At 40.8% G+C, this 23,269-nt stretch overlaps 1 protein-coding gene across 1 annotated transcript in view; it reads left to right on the forward strand.

Annotated features, from left to right (window-relative positions):
* The first annotated feature begins 16,758 nt into the window (after positions 1–16,758).
* FNDC3A (fibronectin type III domain containing 3A) overlaps positions 16,759–23,269 on the forward strand; it is a 76,671-nt gene continuing 70,160 nt past the window's right edge. Inside the window, exon 1 of the mRNA XM_053456290.1 lies at positions 16,759–16,997. The gene's annotated coding sequence lies outside the window, so the exon portion shown is untranslated. The remainder of the gene's footprint in view (positions 16,998–23,269) is intronic.

The raw sequence follows: 23,269 nt of genomic DNA on the forward strand, positions 1-23,269 counted from the left end.
ACACCTGTTTGGTAGGCCTCGTATTACACATTTGTAATATTTGAGCCTGTGACTAGCTTAGCGCACCGACATTTTTTCTTTTCCATGATAAGACCACCTTTAGAGCCTTGCACCATGAGATCTTGCTCCTTATATGCAACATATACTCTCTTACACAGTCCTCATGGTCACAGCATGTAGAAAAGAAACCCAAATAACAGCAGTTTTAATAGTTTGATTGTTTTAGCCAATTAAAGTGTTTAGTGCCTTTGTATAAGTCAAGTTACAAATGATTCTAAACTAAATAAAATGTTTTTATGTGTATGCAAGTTTATGGCATTAGAGTGTGTATATATACAGTGTTAAAGTGCATGTGTGTTAGTGTATGGTGTTAAAGTGATTGTGTAAGTGTTAGTGTATGGTGTAAGAGAGTGTGTGTGAGTGTTGGCATATAATGGTAGAAATTGTGTATGGATGTTAGCATCATTGTTAGGGGATTTTATGGATGTTAGCATATGCTGTTAGATTGTGTGTACGTTTATGGTGGTAAGCGTGAGTGAATGTGTTGGTGTATGGTTTTAGTGTATGGGTGTTAGAGTGAGTTTGCATGTTAGCGTGTGTATGTGCTAGTTACGGGAGGCACCAAAGAAATTCCCAGATGCCAGTAACCCTGGGCCTCCCTCTAATCATGGCAATCAGTGGAATGTCTGTGCTGACTGGATATTGCACAACGGAAAAGCTCACAAAATATCTATTTATGTAAAGCATTTTTATGGCATTGAATCATTCATGAGAGGCAATAAAATATTTTTAAACAACCTAACTAATTCAGTAAAAAAAATATATATAGTAACAATGTAATTGAATCAGTATGTTTTATGTAATAACAATTAAGATTTTGACATTATTGTGCTCCCTGTGTCATAATTTTATAGCTCTACGGATACGAGTTAAAGATACTAACGTAGGCGTTCTACGGAAGGGTCTTATTTCCTGGTGTGCATTAAAGTGCTTTGTGATGTATGGTTGGGAAACAATGTGTGCTACGTACTGTATTTTTGTAATGCGAAGTTGTCGTTACTATGACATGTATACCTTTGTGACGATGTCAGTAAAAAGATGTTTAAAAAAATAAATACTACCTTGTGCTTTTTGTTTTGCAATCAGCCGTTGTTTTGGGGATATAACACTTTAAATTGCCTATTTTGGAGATCCGTGGTAAAAGGTGTCAGAACATGATATAAATGTATTCCCTGCCCTAATGTTATCGCTCCCTGTATTTCTCTTCTCCATTATGAAGGCTGCCACCATGGGACCGCGCTTCTTACTCAATTACGCTGAGTGTCAGCTGCACTGAATATAATAACTTTATATGAAGTAACGAGGGAAGGGGAGGCAAAGAGAGCCCGGTGAGCTGCACTATACATGGGAGGGGGAATGGTTAGGACAAAGAGAGGAGGGAGAGTGTGCATGCATGTGTGTTAATGTATGGTGTTAGTGTGTGTGTGGATGTTAGTGTATGGTGTTGAAGTGTGTGTGTTAATGTATGGTTTAAGTGTATGTTAGTGTATGGTATTAGCATGTGTATTTGGGGAGGTGTTACTGTATGTTTTAGTGTGTATCTTTGCATATGGTTTTAGATGGGTGTTAGTGTACGGTGTTAGAGAGACTAACTCTATAACTGTATAGTGTAAGAGTTTGTGTATTAGTGTTTGGTGTTGTAGTGTATGTGTGTTGATATAGTGGGTGTTGGTGTATGATGTTAGAATGACTGTGTGTGTTTAGTGTATGCTGTCAATGTGTGTGTTTTAGCTTATGGTGATAGCATATGTGTGTGTTAGTGTATGCAAACATGATGTAAGTATAATGTAACCGTGTTTGCTTCTGTCTGTATTTCAGCAGATGTATCTCCAGGCTCTGAGTGAGAATAATAGGACTGCTTGTTCAGACCTATCCTATTAGGTCATGCTTATGTTTTCCTCACACAATGAGGTCATGCTGTGGATTATTTAAAGGGAAGTCATGGTGAAAAAAATGTAAACCTTTTCTGAGGAAGTGAGTTAAAAGGAAACAACTTGTTTGTGCTTTTGACAGGTAGGGAGTTTGACTGGGATGCCTTTTCTCCCAAACAGTAAGACAGGTGTCCAAAGGTGAGCTTAGGTAGGACAGAAAGCTCCTGAGGAGCAGAGGGGAACACATTCCTCTCAGTTTTGGATACATTTCAAATGAAAATTCAAAGATTTCTCGTTTCTTTTTAGTTGTTTCATTTGGTGCCCCTTTTCGCTTTTGGACATTTGTATGAATCTACAAATTTCAAAATTTGTTAAAAGTTCTAATTTGTATGAATCTGAATGCACAAACTTAGATTCTTTAGCTATTGGAGTAAGAAAGTTATGCTCCTGTTTCATTTAAGTCCTCCCCTAGATGAAACCAGGAAGTAGAGACCTGCGCGGGACTGCTTTTTGAATCCCGCTCCCGCTGTTTTGAATCCCGCTCCCGCCATGTGAGTGTTCCGCTCCCGCTGTTTTGAATCCCGCTCCCGCCATGTGGGTGTTCCGCTCCCGCCCGCTCCCGCCACATTTGTGGCCAATCCCGCCGGCTCCCGCCACATTTGTGGCCAATCACGCCCGCCTCCTTACCTGATTTCCCGCGCAGTCCCGCAAGGCTGCCCTCGAGTTGTTCCCTCACAGCGTCTCTTCTCTTGCTCCGCCCAGGAACAAGGCGGAGTCACAGGAAGTGACATCACATCACGTGACCCCGCCTTGTTCATGGGCGGAGCAAGATAGGAGACACTGTAATGGAGCAGCGAGAAGGCATCCTTGCGGGACTGCGCGGGATTACCGGGACCCGCAGGTACAGTGCCTGACCGCCCGCTCCCGCCCGCAGCCCCAGCAAGACTGCCCGTGCCCGCAAGTTTTTTGCCGGGTCCCATGGGACCCGCGGGACCCGCCTCCCAATGCAGTCCTCTACCAGGAAGCATTCATATGTACACTTCTTGCACACGCTCAGTAGCACTCCCACTGAGGCTGTTGAAGCAGCAGCCGATTGTATGTGTGATATCAAGGCATCAGTGTATAGGCTGCTGCTACTTCCATTGACTAGAAAGGGAGAGCTGCTGAGCATGTGCAAGAGGTTTACCGACGGATACTCCCTGCTGTCAGTAGTGGCAGCCGGTGGAGCTCCAATAAGTAAAGCATGCTGGTAAAATGTACTGGCGTCCAGGCCCATATGGTAAAACTAGGCATATGTGTGGTGGGCTGGTGGTGGCGTGGACCCTTTGAGCGCTGCTGCAGCAGGATACACATGCACTTACCTTGGTGCCTAAGCAAGGCTCTCTAACTCCCTCTAGTGGCTGAACAGTCCAGGCTACCAGGATGCTGCAGCTCTCTGCACTGTTCAGCAGCGGGAGGACGGAAATCTGCAAAATCTATGCTGAAGGGTAACACTGATGCCTGTGTAGCAGAGAATTATCTTCATAGAATGAGGCATTATAAGTGATATATTTAAGTTTTATGCTGTCCTGACCCTGAGCAAGAGCTTTCAGTTGTCCCTAACCCAGGGTTTTGTTTGCAAAAAATACATAGGTTTGTTGATTGTTCTCTCCTCTCCGGCATCCTCCATATTTAAATGGGTTTTCTCTGCATTCGCCTCTGTCTTACAAATCTCCCATCTAGGCATCTGCGGCCTTGCACCTCCTTGTTAATTGTCCCATCTCTCTGCCCTATCACTTCCCCCTATCTCTTTCCCCTTTTCTGGTAGCGGACACACTAATTAATAAACATGAACAAAAATCTCTTAAAAACAGCATACATACATAAATCTAATGTGGAAACTATCACTCCCTTCCATTAAAGAAAGTTCAGATGGTTAATAACGTGTGGATACTAAGGTCATTAATCAGATTGAGCTTTATTACAGTAAATCAATTTGCTGTTTGTTTACAATGAAAACTTTTCAGATTTTTGCGAGAAAGTCCCTAAATGTCTTCGCCGGGTAAATCATTTACTGCAGTCAACAGTTGCTACAAACAGAAAACAATTCAAAGTCCACTCCTATCTCACCTCTATGAGGCAATAATACCTAACCTGTGCCAGTCTGTCTGCCGTCAATTACACCTCCCATCACGCTCGCCCATGACAGACAGATTAAAGGAAAGTGAATAAAAAATACCAGCTCCCAATATGCTCATCCAGGCTGGATAAGCGACTTCAGGGACTGGGTAAATATATATATATATATTTATTTAAAATTATTATTTTATTTTTTTCTCCTTGACCATAAAATACAGTGCTGTAAATGGCATAGTATGTTCACATTGATGAAAACGTGGTTTTATTCCATTTTGCTTCAAAAACGTCTTTTACCCGCAGGCCTGGAGTCTCACTGCTCAAACACCACACTGAACAGCTTCTTTATGGCAATGTTAATAAAGTCTGTTCCTCCATAGTCTTTCATTAGTCAGACTGTGGGACTATGTGATTGGGACCGAGTCATTTTAGTGTCTACCACTGGCAGTATGTTAAGGAACCAGGGTTTGTCCAGTAATAGTATCTGGGGTTATGACAGGGGTGTACCTAGAGTATTCGGCACCCGGTGCGGATCCTTTATGTGGCACCCCCCCACACACACACAAAAAGTATGTACGGAAGTAACTATTTAAAAAGCACAATAACGAGAAAAGATTACACATTTGATCGATTATACTTCTACTGAAGAAGCCAAGTCGGCGAAACGCGTTTAGAAGGATCTACACTGCAAAAACCTGTGGACTTTTTATTGACACTCTTCAAGCACTTTTTGGGTGCATGGACTAAATGTGAGTGTATTTTCTACTGGTGATTTTAACCATTTTTCTCGGATACTGCACCATTTTAAGTTTACATTCTACACTATATTGGTTTTATTTTTTTCCCTTATATGTATCTGCACCCCATAATTTTTTGGTTGGTTTGAATTTCTACACCCTGAGGAGGAGTGTTCGTTTTTGGGCTGCTGCAGTCCTATTTGGGAAGTATTGTTTGTATCATTTGTTTATTTTACTATACAGCACGTGATTTTAGGTTAGTTCACGTTTCTCTATACTGTTGATACTAGTAATATTTTTATTTGGGTGGGAGTTCTCCTTTAATGTTGTTCTGTCCCATGAAAGGGCATAACTATATTTGCCAATATATGACCTATAAATGAGCTTTTTCAGTAAAGAAGTTGAATTATTATATTTAACTGCATTAACAAGCATTATGAGTTTAGCTAAATGATTATATTCCTGCAAGAATGGTTGACCTGACCATGTAAAGTACACAGCTAATGATATGAAATTAAAATTATAAAGCAAATAACCCCCCCCTTGCCATTCAAAGATCCTTCTACAGCATATCTATAGGTTATTCTTTACATGAAGCAGGGCATATGATTAGTGTCACATAGCGTGCTTGCTGCTTTATTATGTTTTGTTTTTTACAGGATACATAATGATGATTTTGATGATGAAGGGCAAATTATAGGTGACATTGTACTGCACTGAGGAATATGATGGCTCTATATACCAGCACTTAGTAAATAATAATAGGTCACTTCAATATGGGTTGTCAAACGGCATGCAAAGGTCTTTGTTACCATTATTATTATTATTTATTGTTTTATTATAGCACCATCATATTCCGTAGCGCTGTACAATTTCTATGTGAATGACGGGAACAAGGACTGATGCCACATGCCTATTGGGACTGACCACACTACAAGTGGAAAGGTGGTGATCTTCTTCAGATGTTCCTCCGGAATCTCTCCCCTTTGTCTGAGGAATGGTTAGGGCTTCAGGTTATGAAGCACAGTCTCAGCTGCCATCTAGTGGTAGATCACTGCAATGACATCACTTATTTTTTTTATTGCGCATGCTGGTGAGCACTTTTTACACTTCGGACCCCTACATGCACCCTTTATTTTTGCAAACACTAGCTCTAGCCTTTTACGCTAGGTGTGCTCCTTGGGGAGCACTTTGTACATAGTTCTTTTTTGCACAATTGTCCTGAATTTTTCACCGAGCACGTTTTCTTTTGTATTTTTGAATATTTTATTTTCAATAAGCATCAGCACAGTATACAGATGCACAGTATTTGTACGGAAGACACCTGAAAGCCAAGGTGGAGCTGGGTCCCCCAAAAAGGTAGTTCTTTTGAGCAGCCCCCCCCCTCCTCTATCCATGGTTCCAGTGGTCCCAACCCTTGAGATCCAGCCCTACTGCAGGTCTTATGGCTGGGGAGGGAAGGAAGGGGTTGCATATCCCTTGTGGAGTAAGACCCCCGAGGAAAATGAAGAAGACCTGGTGTCCACCGCAGCCTTATGTCACTTTCTTCACAGCGGAGCCACTGACCTGGGGGCTTAAATAAAAAAATAAAAAATTGCAATGACATCACTTTTGGGGCCTCGCTTTTTATATAACAAAATTGTAATTTAGTCTAAGATATATATATAAACTAGACTTGTGCATTTGTCTTCGGGCAAACATGAAAACGAACACGAAGAGTGCGTTTTCGTGTTCGTTCCCGAAGACATGAAGAAGAGAAGAGAGCGGCGGTAAAACGTAGACGAAGACACACACATGAAGAATCTTCGTGATCGTCTTCGTCTACTAATCTCCCGGGCCCTTCCCCATCTAGCCTACCTTATCTTCGCGGCATCGCAGCAGTTGACGGAAGTGGAAATCTGTAGGTTCGCCGTCAGGGGTTAAAGGGCAGTGCGAGTGAGCCTATTGGTTGCCTGCAGGGACCTCCTCTGGCATCAACCAATTGGTCTGTACAAGTGACTCTATTGGTCGCCAGCAGGGGGCTCGTCTGCCATCAACCAATAGAGTTGCTCATACGGACATTTAAACTCCTGGCGCCAGAGCTGCTGCGTAGTCTGTACCGCGTTAACCCCTTTTACAAAAACGGATAAAACAAAGAAAAAACAAACACAAAGAATGTCCACGAATATTCACCCGAAGAGAAGACAGGAACAGGCGAATATTCACGGAATACAAAGATTTTTTTCCCCCGAAGACGAACATGGAGACCTCCCTGGTGCCAAAGTCTAATATAAACGTGTAACAGATGTGGTAAACTAGTAGTTTGGAAATATTCCTTTATTCCTATATTTCCACTAGATGTCACACTTGAGAGTGGTATTAATATCACTATATATGTTCTGAGAGTGGTATTAATATCACTATATATGTTCTGAGAGTGGTATTAATATCACTATATATGTTCTGAGAGTGGTATTAATATCACTATATATGTTCTGATGAATATACTGTGTAGTATTAATTACAAAAGGAATTTGTAATTTCTTTTAATAGTTGAATGATTTGCAATCACATAGAGAATTTCATGATAAAGAGATATTATATATTGGTGCCTATCACTTTAAAAATACGTAGATTAATTGATAAGTGTTGTGAGGCGCATCCATCAGCTACAGCTACTATGGCATTTTTGTTGTATACATAGTCACTAGCTTGCCTATTTTTCATCACCAAACAGTAGCGTAAGCAGGCAGGCTTTTTTCCATGGGCAGAGGTGGCACAGATAGGCTGCTTATGGGGCAGAAGTGGCACAGACAGGCTGTTTCAGGGGCACAGGTAGGCTGTTTTAGGGGCAGATGTGGCAAAGGCAGGCTGTTTTGGGGGCAGTGGTGGCACAGGCAGGCTGTTTTAGGGGCAGAGGTGGCACAGCTGCACAGACAGGTTGTTTTAGTGGCAAAGGCCTACATTGTCAATGTTTGGCTTAGTGTATAGTGATAGGGGTTATGCTGCACTACTGTCAATGTCTTTAGATTTCTGTCTGTCCGAGTCATTTTTCAGTGTTTCAAGGTTTCTAGATACTTCTACCAGGCATAATCTGACCTTACTAATAATACCTGACAATGAAATTCTTCACTCCATGCCATAGTATTGGAAGCGTCATTGAATATCACAGAGGAGACTTTTCTTTCAGTAATGACAACGTCACAAGAACTGAGATGGAAGAATCAGGTGAGTCACTTGTTACGCTTTTAAAGGTCACCCGAGCACCAAGAAACACTGTACTTTTATAGAACTTATGCAAGAGAAAAGATCCAGTTACAAAAGAGGAAAATAGTTTAGAAAATATTATTTCAGACGCCAAAGTTGGGTAAACAATATAAAGCGCGGATCCATAATGTTTGAGCTCAATCCCAATATGCTGCATGCAAGCAATGATGTGAAATAGCCATGTTTAAATAACAGAGAAAAAAATATGCGTTCCAAACCAAATATATTTACTGAACATGTAATGATGCGCTGTATTTGGCCAAAGCATATAAGCTGACTTGTACTTCATGGAAGGTGAAACAATAGTGGGACACGCAGGTGGGATTCTAGATGGAGAAATGGCTACGCGATATGGCCACTTTATACCCGCCCATTGTATGTGGTACTGACGAAAATACCGCCTTCCGGATAAAGACTCTACTAAAAAATGTGTGTTAAATACAATTATTATAATTATCAGTAAAGACCTCAGTATGTATCGTCTGGGGAAAATATATGATTTAACAAAGCACTGGATGATAATATATTTAATACAAGAAATTCTGGGACAGTAGTTCATATTCTACAACCAGATAGTCAGAGGCTAAAATGCAATGGGAGGACATAATATTTTACATTTTCACATTTTAAATGGAACAGTCTTTCAGCAGAAGTGGTAGTGGTTAATGCAATGAGACATTCTAATCATGCGAGAGACGGGCATAAGGCAAGGTCAAGGAGCAAGAAAGGTTTCGTAATTGAATGTGAACCAAATGGCTTCCTCTTCAGGATGTGAAATATATCAAGTTACTTTGTTACGCCTTCATACTGTATTTAGTGCTTCCTAAGGTCTGTTTTTCAGTCACCTCATACAAGGCCAGGGAGATTAGTCAGTTATTCCGCACAGCATGGGGTTGGAAATGCTGTAGCTGTTCCTACACCGAACATACCTATATAGACGGAAGTAGCAGTGTGTAGGTGGAACACTCAATGTCTTTGTAGCTGCTTCAAATAATAATACGCTGCGAGGGCATGAAGCCTCCTTTCGCGGATGCTCTACGCTTGTGAGGGCTCCTAGGGCTCCCACCTCCAACAAGTAATAAAAAGTAATAATGCATAGAGTAAGGAAAATATTTCCAATCAAAAATGATTTTAAAGAAACATCCATGACAGTGTCATTACTTATCACTGTGTAACTTGTCCCTTAGACAAAGATGTGGACAGCTGCTTCATCCTCTATGGTAATAAAAGGGAGTTTTACTTTGAAGAGACGGTGGTAGATACATGGAACATGGAACATGACAAACTATGTTCTATAATGTCACCTCTGTCTGATAAATGGTATATGATAAATAACAAAGACCTCTACATCTATTCTCACACTCTAGTACCCACCACCCAGGGTTTGAATATATCTTTCTGACATTCAGTAATTAGCGATGCGCACACACGTGCTTGTTCTGTTGGTAATTCATCATGATGTTTTTCAAGATGAAGAGCTTCTCTGGCAACGTGAAGTCTCAGGAAGCAGCGCTTCTTTTTTGCTTTGAACCATTCTAAGTAGACTTGAGTGGCCTCAGGTGCCTTTTTAGGGTAAAAGCAGTGATAAAGGCTTGTAAAGCATGACACTGATGGCTTTTGTAGAGCCACCTGGGGCTTCTGAGTCATTGATGAGCAATGTATGTTTGCATCATTCCATCAATGTTTTGTCCAGACAATAATTTCAATTAAGCTTCGTTGCCGTATAAGCAAATACGTTAAATGTCAAGGAGCTTGAAAATGTCACCTTAATACAAAGTGCCTTCAGAAGATTTAACCCTCTGCGTGTGACCCCCTGCAACATTTAACTTTACTTGTATAAAACTGGAAGATAAGATCTAGTCATCTTCAGAATGCTTCGGGAAAAAAATGTCCACTATTGGTACAATGGAACACAGTACTGACTGCACGGAAACACGGCCAGTGGAGGAAACGCAGACTGCTTCTCAGATTCAATGAACGAAATGGCCACAATATAAACAAATTTAAACAACGTATTAGTCTTCGGACTTTTTTCCAGAATCAGCTGGGTTAGAACAATATAATCAATCTATCAAACGAGAGATCCCTCACAAGGGCATCCCAATTCCTTGGAAAAATAGTACGACAGGTTGTATTCTTTACCCAAGACCCTTATCTAATGCCTTAAATCTGGATCATTACGTAGGAAAGAGCAACCGGTTACATGGCATACAATGCACGTCTTAGATGGCTTGTGAAAGTCCTCTGGGCATTTACTAACGGTTGTTAGTATTAGTAGTAATTTAGGTTGAAAAAGGTCAATCAAGTTCAAGTCTTCTACCTATGCTTCCTGCTATTGATCCAAGAGAAGGCTATCTTCCAAATGTTGCTATTAAGGGGAAAAATTCCTTCTTGACTCCAGAAGACAATCAGATTTCTCCTTGGATCACAAATATTAATGTTTATTCTATCGTACATAGCCCTGTATGTTCTGCTTTTCTAAAAGTAAAATCCAGAGCCTTTTTTGAAGGCATGCATTCTTTTTGATAGCACCTCCTCTCTTGGCAGTGAATTCCACACATTTATTGCCCTTACTGTAAGGAATCCCTTCCTTTGTTGAGTATGAAATCTTTGCTCTTCCAGTCTCAGAGGATGACCTCATGTTCTTTGCACATTTCTGTTAATCAACAGGTCACCGGAGAGCTCCTTATATTGGAACTGCACATATTTATACAATGTTGCCTCCTACCGCTGGTACCTTTTTATTTAGAAACAAAACATGTTTACTGGGTGTGAGTGTGTCACACTATTTTAGAGCCAAAACCTGAATTACACAAATAGGGATCAGCAGGTCACATAGTCAAAAAAGTAATGTCTCTGTAATGCCCAGTCCACCTAGCCATGCCAAGGACCACACTCCCTAAAACAAGTGTTCATCCTTTTAAAATCTGATATCAAGAAATGTTAAAATAATTCTTGGGTCTTGAGAAACACTGAAATGAAGGATTAGTGAGACAAGCACAGTTTAGGTGACTGATCCCTGAAAACTAGAGTTACTGCCCCTTTAAGAGACAGAACGGAGAACCAGATCAGGTCCTTGGCTGTTACAGCCTCATATGATTGTTTAGCTCATTTTTATGCCGGAATCATCCCAGATACATAATAATATATCATACAAGGCATGGTATCTGGAATGTTCTGACAAATGCAATTTAATCAGTAGAAGTATGGCCAGCGACGCTTTGCCTACATCTAGAATAATCCTGACTCTAGTTTGAAGGTTACATTTTAATCACATTTTCATATGAGCGCAGATGCCACGATTGGTAGCATCCTCTTTTTTGCTTGACTCACCACTGTGCAAGCTGCGACTCTTTACTGATAATCTCCCAGCCGTTTACTTCAACTCCCATCACTGTCAGCCTCCATCTATCCTATATGACGTCCCGATGCTCTGGATTTGGCTTGGCAACAGTTATCTACGTTTTTTTAAGCTATATTTCATTTGAAGCATTTACTAATTACTGGATGCTTAGTTTCCATGGAAACTGCAAATACATTAGTAAGTCAGAAAAATACTTGACTGTAAAATCTACAAGTATGCGGCAACATAACACCCATTCCTAGTCCACCTATAAGAAAAGGGGAACATGTACTTGGCTGAGTGATATGTGATAAAAGACGCAAGATGACCTCATAGAAAAATCATGTAGCTAGAAACTTCAGATAAAGCAGATATTATACCCCATAATAGCCCAACTGGGCAATGTGTTTCAGCCAAATCATAATGAGACCTATCGATAAAATAAAAAAATATACTCCAAAAGGGATTTTCTCTTAGATTTTTGCTTTTCGTTTTGCCTTCTGCTCCAATATAATATGTCCCTTAGACAGGTAATGTGTCTACGTGTAAAATAATGCATTTAGCACACAGAAATCCAAAGGCAGAATACAGGCTTAATGGTACTTTGCTGACATCTACAATTATACATTTGATGGATGTTCCAGACAACAGCTCCTTTCACATGACTAATAGCGTGAATTAAATGCTGTTATAATGAATGAACTTGCCAGTAAAGGTTAATCAGAAAGGCATCAGCTAAACCACCCACCCAGGGCATCATATAACGCACACAATTACCCCAGCTATCTATATTACTGATTCCAATTCCATACTAACAATTTCAAACGTAAGTTGAAACGGTGCCACTTTTGCCATATCAAGAAATGTTCTTGCTGATTGCCCCAATATTACTACTTTGCCCCAGCAATGCTCATTGTACAGAACTCCAGTTACATTAGAAGCGGTTAAGCGTAAGACTCTGTTCCATAGCCCCCTTAGTCATTGTGGCAAGCATGGCATTAATGTTCATTGAAGTCGGCATAAACTCTCCCACTTCCATCACCATCTAACTTCTGAACCAGTATGTCTTATTGTCCTCATTAGCTACATGATTAAATGTGTGGGGGTTACTATTAGCATCTTCTCTCATATACCACCAGTTGAAGTCTCTTATGTTAGCAAGTGTATTAAGAAGCCATATTGCATTATTATATATTATTATACCTGGGAGCTCTCCGGGTTTGACCCGCAGAACTTCGGGAGAAGCCCCGTAATCAAATACTCCCAGATCCTTCTCCATGGGGAGGGACATGTGATAGAGATCTGGTTGCTACTTAAAGTTCTTACAAACCCTAAACAGTCCCTTTAATTTACTTAATGTGCCCAGTAGTATTGTGTTAAAATTGCAAGCAGTAGAAACTTTTGTTCTACATGATTAATTTGGTAAAGACATGGTAATGTCCCTCACATAAAGGTGATAATATAGCGCTTTTAGATCAAGTAGACTGCAGGACTACATTAAAACCATTGCTGCCCTGCAGAATTATTATTTTTTTGAACAAAGATAACATTTGATCTCTTTAGAGCAAATGCAATTTGGAGGTGCAAAGTTTAGGTACAAAAATATATCTTATCCGGTTCAATATTACTGAATCGGCACTATTTGTCATTGTATTCTGAGAGTAAACATTGTAGATGAGAACAAAAGGTAATGAAAAAAAAAACGTTTTGCTGAAACCTGAAATGGTATACCGTATGTTCATTTTTTAAATATATTACAAAACTGACTCAGCTTTATTCATTTCTATGTCCACCAGGACACATCAGATTTCTGCCAAATTGTAACTTGTTTCACACAATGACAGGATCTGATCACAATTCAACGTTGGAGCCAGCAACATGAATGCGTTAACAGGCAATTCTGATCCAACCCATGGTGGAAATGTTCAAAACACAGACGGTTATATTCCGTGTGCATTGACATTTTATGATCGCAGCAGTCAGTGAATGAGCTCATGTCAGAACTCCTGACTTCACCAATGAGATCCCAGGGGCCATAAACAAGGCACCAAATTAGATTTACCTAACAATATTCGGACATCAAACAGCAGCATGTACAACCATACAATACTTGCTTTAGATCCAAGTTGCAGGACTCTCCCTACTCCATCCAGGGGTCTTAGGTTACCTTGTGGATACTTTTATGGACGTCAGAGCAGTTTGCCATGAGATTAATTCCATGATGAATGACCTAAAATCTACCAAACATTACCTGCAAAGCAATTCTTCACCAATGTGCTTCACAGATCAATGCAATGTAAGCCGTCAATATTATACTATAGAGGATAGCAGGATTACAAAATACATAATAATAAGAAGAAATAATAAAAATAAATAATCTTATTTCCGTGTGAAGACAAGTAGATACATGTAGATACCATGACCAATATTTTTAGACTCTGAAGAGGTGTTATTATGATGTTTTTCTCTGTCACCTTGAGACCACTCCTATAATTGTTATGTTATTGACTTAAGAGGCTGATAGGACACAAAAGTAAGGGAGGAGAAGCACTGGAGATGCTGTCATTTCAAAACTTGTTTTATTAAGCACAGCAAAGCCACAGCATTATACTTTATATCCAGTTCTCTATTTCCTCATTTTACATTGATTAACAATAACGAGTTTGTCGTTATCATTTGATGGCAAGAATATTAGCACGGCAGCTCTGTCATTCATACCCGTGATATGCGCCCTTACTGTATAATAATAATCCATGATATATATATAGCAGGAAGCAGGTGTGGATTGTGAATCTGAAATTGTGAATGCATTTTCTAAATATAAATGTCATTAAAATACATATTTATCATCTTTCGCAATTTTAATAAAAAGAAACAAACTGGTAGAGATTTTTAGATTTATTATAATTTTAATAGGATTTGACCAATACTATTTTATAGGAATAAAGTTAGTTCAGCTTTCCAATGAAAATGATCTTTCCTTATTATCTACGACAAATCAAAAATCGACTGACTGGGTAGGCCAGGAAATATCCAGGCTGCGTAGAATAGATGTCATCAAAGCTCATTTTTTACCAGAACTATCATATCTACTCAGGGCTATAGTTTTAAGAGTACTGTATTATATAATATTATATATCATATTTTGTAAAAATATCTATGCTAGATCTGCATGTTTACTCAGTAGCTCGATTGGAGTAAGGATGATACACACATAGTACAATGACCCTTCAATTGCTGATTTCATAAATCTGTGTGAAAAGGTAGGAGAGTATGATGGGGTAGCTAACTGCTACTTATATGTACGGTATTTCTTACCATGTATTATTTTCAATACGCGCAGTATATGAGGGCCTTTGCACGTCTATGATATCTAATATTTTTCCCCAGAAACTGGAATGGATTCAACTACCGGAGAGAACGTGTTTGAAGAAATTAATTGACAATTCTCATATAGAGAATTTAATTGGGCCAGACTCATTAATTGACATAAAATGTTTTATGATAGATTGATAGATATTTAACTACAACTACACCTAGCAGGACAGTCTGACTAATGAAGGTCCATGAAGCAAAATGTTTCATTAGAAAACCAGGGCTTAATTAGCATTTTTATAAAGAATAATTTCAGTGTGAGGATTGACCAGGGACAGTCACCCCAAATATCACATGACTGACAATAATGGCAGCCTCCGGGTCTGCAAATAAAGGATGTTTATTGGAACTAAATGAGATAATACCATAGCACCGTATTTTATTCTCAAGGAGAAAAATAAAGAGAGTTCCTCTTTAACTTGCTTCTAGATGGAACAATGGGAAATATGGACTTTCTTGGTAAGAGGTCTCATTTGGGAAGTTATCTTTTTATAGGAGATATCTCATTGCCCTACTTTACCTTTGTGATTATTAAACACTGATTGGCCCCATATCTGAAAATACTTTTGCTCCAGGGATTTCTAATTCTGTAACATCACTAGTATCAATGGGAAATCTCCGGGTGTCACCATCTGAAGCCCTACGTCCCTGGGTCCTTGGGACAGATACTTCTTTGGGACTTCTTTCTCCGAGCAGGGGAGTAGTGTTTATCCACTCCTTTTTCCTGTCCATGATCTAGCTTCTACTCCTTACCAACTTTCCCATGTACTTTGCCTAATTTCCCCCCTTTTAAGGGCTTTCTGGCCACCCCAGAAAAGGGACAGGTGTGGGTAGGCAACCAAGAAAAGTTCTCTGGACTTCTGTCCTAAGCCTTTGTTGTAAGGAACCATGAGTTCTATAGGCACTTTATGAACACAATTTTATAATTTTGAAAGAACAGCTAATTTTATTACATACTTGCCATATTAAACCTATGTTTGTATTAGATTAAGCTGAAAATATTCTGTTTAGACAAGAACTATGCAATGACAGTACCTATGAAGAATTGATGAATGACTGGAAAGCCCTATAGTTTGAAATGATTTGAGAAAGAAGACCTTTAGTCTACAATAAACAACACAAAGTTCATGATCCGGTGAAGAATAATGAATTATTCTGTATGGCGTCAGCAGCACAATGCTGTAGGCTATGAGCTGTCATAACTTATGCTAAAGTATTTTACAAATTCCTTTTCATATGCAAGTTCTATACAGATTGTAATGTGTGGTTTTGCTAATATCCTGCCTCTCACAAGATGGCGGTGCTCTTGCATACTTTTGGGGGGAGGGGGTACTGAAGCCTCGATTCAAGTCATTGCAGCAAAACTGGCTGAGCGAAGAAAGAGATGGTTGGCCTCCGAAAATTAAAACTTGTTAAGGAATTGTCTGGAATATTTATTTTGTTAAGAAAGGTTAGTAAAGAAAATAAAATATGCTATAAATATTATTATGTCGTTATTGAAAATTACTTGTTTTTAATTAATAAAAATAGGTGGTGCCCGGATAATACACTAGGTGGCGTCTGGCTAATGATCAAGTATTTTAAAGGGACCACACAGACTATGCATCACATGCAATAAAGTTAAAATGATTACTGGACTGCCCCTTTAAGGATATGAGTAATGAATACATATGAGGTGAAACAGGCGGTAATATTTATATGTAAGCCAGTAGCATAGACCCTCTCTATTACCCACAAGCAGGACCACTAGCTGGTTGCCTAGCAATCAGTCCTCCAATCAGTAGGTGGAAGATGCTGGCTCCGCCCACTTTGTTTAGTCGCTTCTGTTCCTGGACGTAGCGTCAAGGGGGAATTTCTGCGTCATGCGTGGTGACGTCACGGGAATCTCCTACTACCTGAGAAGTGCATTGGAGGTGCTTGTCCTCCCCGAGCTCCTGGGTATTGCCTCCCAGTAGTAGCTGTTCGGCCTCCCACGATTATTCGCCGCATGTCGGGCTGTGTGTGGCAGCGCTAGCGAGAGCGGAGTTCTCCGGCTACAGAGGCGCTGTGTCGGGCAGCAGCATTTTATCATCCCCTTTGGTGAGGGGACAGAGGGTCATCGCCACCCCCCAGCCTGGATAGACAGGCAGGGCCCCTGGGGGGGAGATGGGGATGGAGCTGGCAGGTGGCTGCGTGTAATGTCAGCTGATCTGCTGGATACAGGATCGGGAGGATACAGGAGCTGACACCCGGCTGGCAGGACTACACACTGTAAGTGTCACTCACACACTTGTTGCTGCTGTCACTGTCTCTGCTTCACGTGGTTTGTGCGCTCATCGTGTATATACTGTGTGTCTCCATCAGTGTGCACAAAACCTGGGTGTGAATAGACAATAAATGGAAGAGACTATTTAAATGTTAGTTGTACTCAGCTGAGAGTGTGCAGATGAGTAGAGCAGCCTCTCAGCAGAAGTGGTAGAGGCTAATAAAGTGAGGGATTTTAAATATGAATGGGATAGGCATGTGGCTCCTGAATCTAAGACGAACCAAGGACCACTTAAGGTGTCTACATCCGGAAGAATGGGCTGAAAAGATGAGCCAAATGGTTCTTATCTGCGTCACATTCTATGTTCTATCCAAAAAGCATCTTCTAACGGTCTAGCCGGAAAGCCCCGCACTCTGTATTGGTATAAGAAGCTTTTCTGGATCAGGAGGAGCGCATTTAGCAGCCAGCTTGATTTTTTTTTCTTCTAGGACCCATCATACCCGCATAGAGGTGAATACACTCCGTGCGATCAGGGTCCAATCTGCCTGTCTCTGCTCGAAGGGTTAATATATACTATATGGACGCCGGCTCTGTGTGCAGTACTGGGTTTGTCGCAGGTGTGGCAGAAAAGTTTATGCCAATGTATTACTCTGTGCCCTTTGGGCAGGAAAGAAGTGTGTCGCTGAATAGCTGGCGATGTTTGGTATTGTGTTTCGTACGGAGGGCGGTTAACCGTTTGCTGCGTGCTGTTCTGTGTTTTATCATAAATTATCATGCTGGGTTATGTCGCTTGACCTTTGCTTTGTTGTGATGACGTGAGCGTGACGTGTATAAGAGAAACTTTACAGTATTTTTAGCTGTCGTATAACCTTAAAGGCAGTTCGGACGATAAGCTTTGGATACTTTTTATGAGGGTTAATCTGTTAGATGTTCTTCTTGAAGGCATTTCTGTGGCATTAAGTATTTGTGCCTCTGATTTATTTTGGGCCTTATTAACTAAGGAAGGCTACGTGTATGAGTTGCGCTCATTCATATTACTTTCTGTAAGTGACATCTTGGAAAAGTAATCCCCATCTGCTGCGCTGACCCTGAAATGGTTAATGTATTCATGACACCCCTGCGACCTTTTCATGTGCTTTCTCTTTATTATCGCATTATTTGAGTTTTGGTTCTCTTAGACTGAAAATCTTCTAGGCCTGGGACCTTTAAGAAATCAGGAAGCCCTTCTGAACTATACATCATTGATTCAATTATTTTTATTTTTTTTATTTATATTTTTTTCCATATCAACCCATGACTGCCAGAAACCCCATTTAATCGTCCTGGAAATTAGACCACAGACTAGATGGAGTATTTTTTTTTAATGAAATTGTAGCATTTTCATACGTGTTGAAAACTCATTTAGACTACAATTATTATGCTACAGTTTTACTATTTTGTATTTTGTTTTAGTTTTAAAGGGGCATTCCTGCGCTTTAATGCATGTGATAGCTGTGTGGTCCTTTTACGTTAATAAAAACTATGATTGAAAAAAAAAATGCATTGTACGGACACTTTACGTTAAAGGAACTTTGGCAGATAGAACCTGCGCAGTGTATCGCAGCACCTGCGCGTTGCCTTAAGTTATACCGTCAATAGGTGTTTTAAGTTGACGTTTTGGATGGTTTTAGGAGAATTCCTTTAATATTGGTATAACCGCACGGCAGGATTTCATATTTGCACAGGTCGGATTCCTTTGGCAGGTTCACTGCTTGTGCGTAGTGGGGACTTTTGTGGACCCCCAACGGGAACTTGGCATCTGGAGCTCAGCATGTTTGATGTTAATGAGCCCACGTTGTTGACAAGGACTCCGAGGTTTAATAAGTCAAAGAAGCTTGCAGCGCGTTTCTTTGGGGTTTACGCTCGCGATGGACCCGGGGAAGCCTAGCCTCGGCGTTGGGCTTAATTGGCTGGAAACCATGTTTAGTGAATTATCTTCGTGTGGTTCTCGGCTCTTCTTGGCCTTTTTATGGCACTGGAGGGATAGTAGGCGATGATGAGTTTTAATGGAGGGTCCCTCCGGTGGTCCGGTGTAGCTGCCCACCGGTTCTCATGGTGGGGGCCTCTCGGTTAATCCGTTCAAAGTCCGCTACAGAGAGAAATAGTATGCAGCTTGGAAAGTACGTGCTGTTTTCGAAACGTTGTGTAAAAGAAGCAGAAGATGTTTTTGAAGCTCACACCCCGCTTTAACTTCTCCATCTGCTTCATACAGAACTTCCTGCTGAAAATATGATTAAACTGCTTCTGAGGCTATATCGACTGCCAATAAATATGTTCTGTAATGTCGGCGTCAAAATGTTTTTTAAGGACACGCATTATATAAAGGTTTAGGTGTCCAGATATATATAATATAATATAATATAATATATATATATATATAAAGCTCTCACACACACGCCCCTTTTTTTTTTTTTTAAATGAAACGACGATAATTCCCAGGAAAGCGGAATTAGTGAGCATTTTATTTTTCGTTCTTTATATTAATATTGCGTAATGCACAGAAGGAAGTAGATGTTGCCGCCTCCAGGGACTTCTTTCGATGTTGTACTTCATAAAATTCTATTAATGTCGTTATTCTCACGACTGGTGCAGTAGCTGCAAAAAATTTCATAGGGCATCTTCCCTCTCCTACCCCACATGCAGCTCCTTCTATTCAGAGTGTTACCCCTACATGCCAAAGGGCGGTTGGGATAACTGTCCGCAAAACTCAACTGAGTCACGAGTATCGATGCTAGCCGCGCAAGTTTGATTGGCAATGCTAACCAGCACTTAGTGAATAGGACCAATATTCTTGTTCCGCTCCTTGGCATTATCGCCCCCCCCCCCCGAGGGGGACATACATGTACAGCTCGCACGCTTACCAGGTTCATTTACGCAACCCATGACCCGAGACCCGAGGCAGCAATCATAGCAGTGTTTCTTGGTAAACAATTGCTGAGAATTTGGAAAGAAAAGAATGGGAAGCAAGTCGTGACCTTTACTTAACCACAAGAAAATGAACACGCTGTTAGATACATAGATGCATAGAAAGTGACGGCAGATAAGAGCCAGTAGGCCCATCCAGTCTGCCCAACCTCTGAGTACTTTCCTTTAGTACTTGCCCTTATCCTATATCTAGCTTGGCCTTATGCCTATCCCATGCTTGCTTAAATGACTTTACTGTGTTAACATCTACCACTTCTGCTGGAAGGCTATTCCATGCGTCCACTACCCTTTCCGTAAAGTAATATTTTCTGATGTTACCATTAAACCTTTGCCCCTCTAGTTTATGGTTGTGTCCTCTTGTTGTGGTAGTATTTCCACTGTTGGACCTGGAGTTCACCGTTTCCTCCAATCGCAGTAATTGGGCTGTTTTGCTCCGGCACTAATGGGCACGTGACGGGCAGCCTGTCACTTACTGCCTTCTCCAGGAGCATTCCACAGGTGACCAAACAAACAACTCCATCTGTTTGCTCAGCCGAGACCTCTGACATGTTTGATGTTCCGTTCCCTGCTCGCCCACTCGCTCGGTTAGCGTGGGAAGAGGTGGCTGCAGTGCGTGGTCTCCAACATCTTCCTAATGTATTGAGAGTGCCATGTTCTGTATCATCGTATGACATGAACCAGTAAGGGTTGGGTATAAGCGGAATCACCCCGGCCGACAGAACGTAAGTAACATTAATCTTATTCCTCTCCCCTTGTTAACACTGAGTTTGGATGGCCTCCGCCAGCTCCAAAAGGGCTAAACCGCTTTACATCTTGGCAAAGGTGAGCTAAAGCTTGAAATACATCATTTTAAAGAGTTTGGGAAGCCGTGTGTATCGAGATTGGGCGATGCACTGCATTCAAGCTTTTTACATGTTGCTGGCTGAGTGTCATGGGAATTCTAATTGCAGTAACAGCTGCCCAGCCCATACACAGATACAAGGTAGCGGTAAATATACAGTTAATTGGTATATACGACTACCTATATCCACCTAATATTTTAGGCTATTATTAACTACTTGTCTGCTGTGGAGTTATCTTTTCCCTGCTAAATAATGAAATTATAAAGTTTTAGATTGCTTGGAATCTCCCATATAGAATATAATATCATTTCATTGTCTTAGACAGAAAAAAAGGGGCTACTGTGGAATATGTATAAAAATAGATTCCAGTGCAAAGTTTGAACAGTGGTCTTATCGCCATAGCAACGCATAAAACGGTCCAATACATTTAGTTAACGGTCAATCAACGTTGAATTGGTGCTATGATCACTCTGGAAATTGCTCCAGAATCGGTTCCTGTACGTTAACTCTTTGCGTTCAATTCAGTTCCTATACATTACTCCCAGTGGAATTTAAGAGTTAAATGTGTAACAACATTTGGAAAATATGGGCAGAATAGGGCTACTAGATCGTGTTCTTGTGTGTCTCGGCTGTATCGTATAGACATGATTTTCAGTATACTGTCTATAAGGCAGAGTTACTTTACAGCATGGTTTGCCAACAGCTGTCATACCTCACCAACTGCCCCCCCCTGCATATTAATCCTTTAAATGTTATTTTAAATTTTTTTTTTACTGAAGCATATTGTCAAAAGTACATCAGAGCAAAAAGCTGTGTGTTCTAGAACGCACATCATAGTAGTGTCCTATTTTTTTGTTATTCAAGCAATTTAACCCCTCACCAATGAGAGGAGAAACATCCTAATACAGAAAAAACGGCAGTATGTTTTTTTTCTGGAGTTAGAAACATAGGCTTTGACGGCAGGTAAGAACCATTGGGCCCATCTAGACTATTTTTTCTGATGAAAGACTAAAAGCTTAATCAGTCGTTTGTCTCATCTTAGATTCAGGAAAGCTTTATGTCTATCCCGTGCGTGTTTAATTCTCCTCACTGTATTATTCGCTACCACTACTGACGGGAGGCTGTTTCACTTATCTACCACCCTCTCATGGCTGCTAAATATGGTAATAAAGTTGCACTTCCAGTAGGGTGACCACATTTTATTTCTGCCATTCAGGGACACACTATGAAGTCCATAAGATCACAACTGAATAAGACATACAAACCTACATAACTACATACATAAATAATGTATGGAAACTTAGCATTGCAGGTATAGATCAACTGAAAATTGCATGTAAACTCAGCACTGATGGTATAGGTCAAAAACACATGGAAAAAGCACTGCAGAACTCAGCAATAAAGGTATAGATAAAACCCTGTAAATTACAGACAGATCACAGGTTGTACACCCCAAAGCCAGCCCTGGCGTCCACCCTGCCCACATAGAACCTGACCAGCACCCAGATAACACACATAAAAACATCTTTGTCCCCAAACAGCCCAGCATGAGTCAACTTGGTCCCCAAACAGTCAGTCCTATGCCATCTTTGTCCCATAAAAACCCTGCCTGCGTCATCTTGGTCACCAAGGCTCAAACATCCTGCCATCTTTGCCTTTCCACAAATCTATTATACATCAATGATACACGCAAACACTTTTACAGTCACTCACTAATTCACACTTTCATTCACATAATCATTTATTCTCCCCCTCATTCAGACAATTCATCCACACATTAATTAATTCATACTCCCTCATTCAGACAATTAATCCACACACTAATTCATTTATTCTCTCACTCAATCTCACTCTTTATTTATTTTAATATTCTTACTACCCCCTTTCTCACTATCTACCCCCCTCTTCCTCCCTTCTCACTATCTACCCCCCCTCTTCCTGTAGTCGTGCGGTAAGAGCGCGAGGCCTCTGCCTCCCGGCTCTGCCGCGGTGCACGCTGCTTCACTGCTGAGCGCCGGAATATGATGTCATATTCTGGCGCTCACCATGACATGCCAACTGAGCTAGAGGCCTCGCGGAGGAGACGAAGGGGCACCCCCTCTCTCTCTCCTCCACATCAGAAAAAAATAAAATAAAAAAAAATAAAAGACGGCACTTCGGTTCTGGGACAATGCATTGTCCCGGACTGAGGCTGCCCTGGGACTTAAAGTCCCATTACGGAACTGTCCCAGGCAATCCGGGGCGTGTGGTCACCCTGGCTTCCAGCCCGCCTAATTCATTTACTTTACATGTTTGTAGCAGATCACTTAAAGAATCTGCGTAGCATGTAAAGCTGTATAGAGAGGAATGTGTTTTCACGAATGAATGTCACTACGCGCCTGTATCATACCACAGACACACACACAGACAGTAAGGTAACTGTGCGCCTTCAGCCCCGTGGGAGGTATTGCAGCTTCTTCCAGTTTCTCTGA

This window comes from Spea bombifrons, chromosome 2, assembly GCF_027358695.1.
Source record: "Spea bombifrons isolate aSpeBom1 chromosome 2, aSpeBom1.2.pri, whole genome shotgun sequence".
In the NCBI taxonomy this organism is placed as follows: Eukaryota; Metazoa; Chordata; class Amphibia; order Anura; family Pelobatidae; genus Spea; species Spea bombifrons.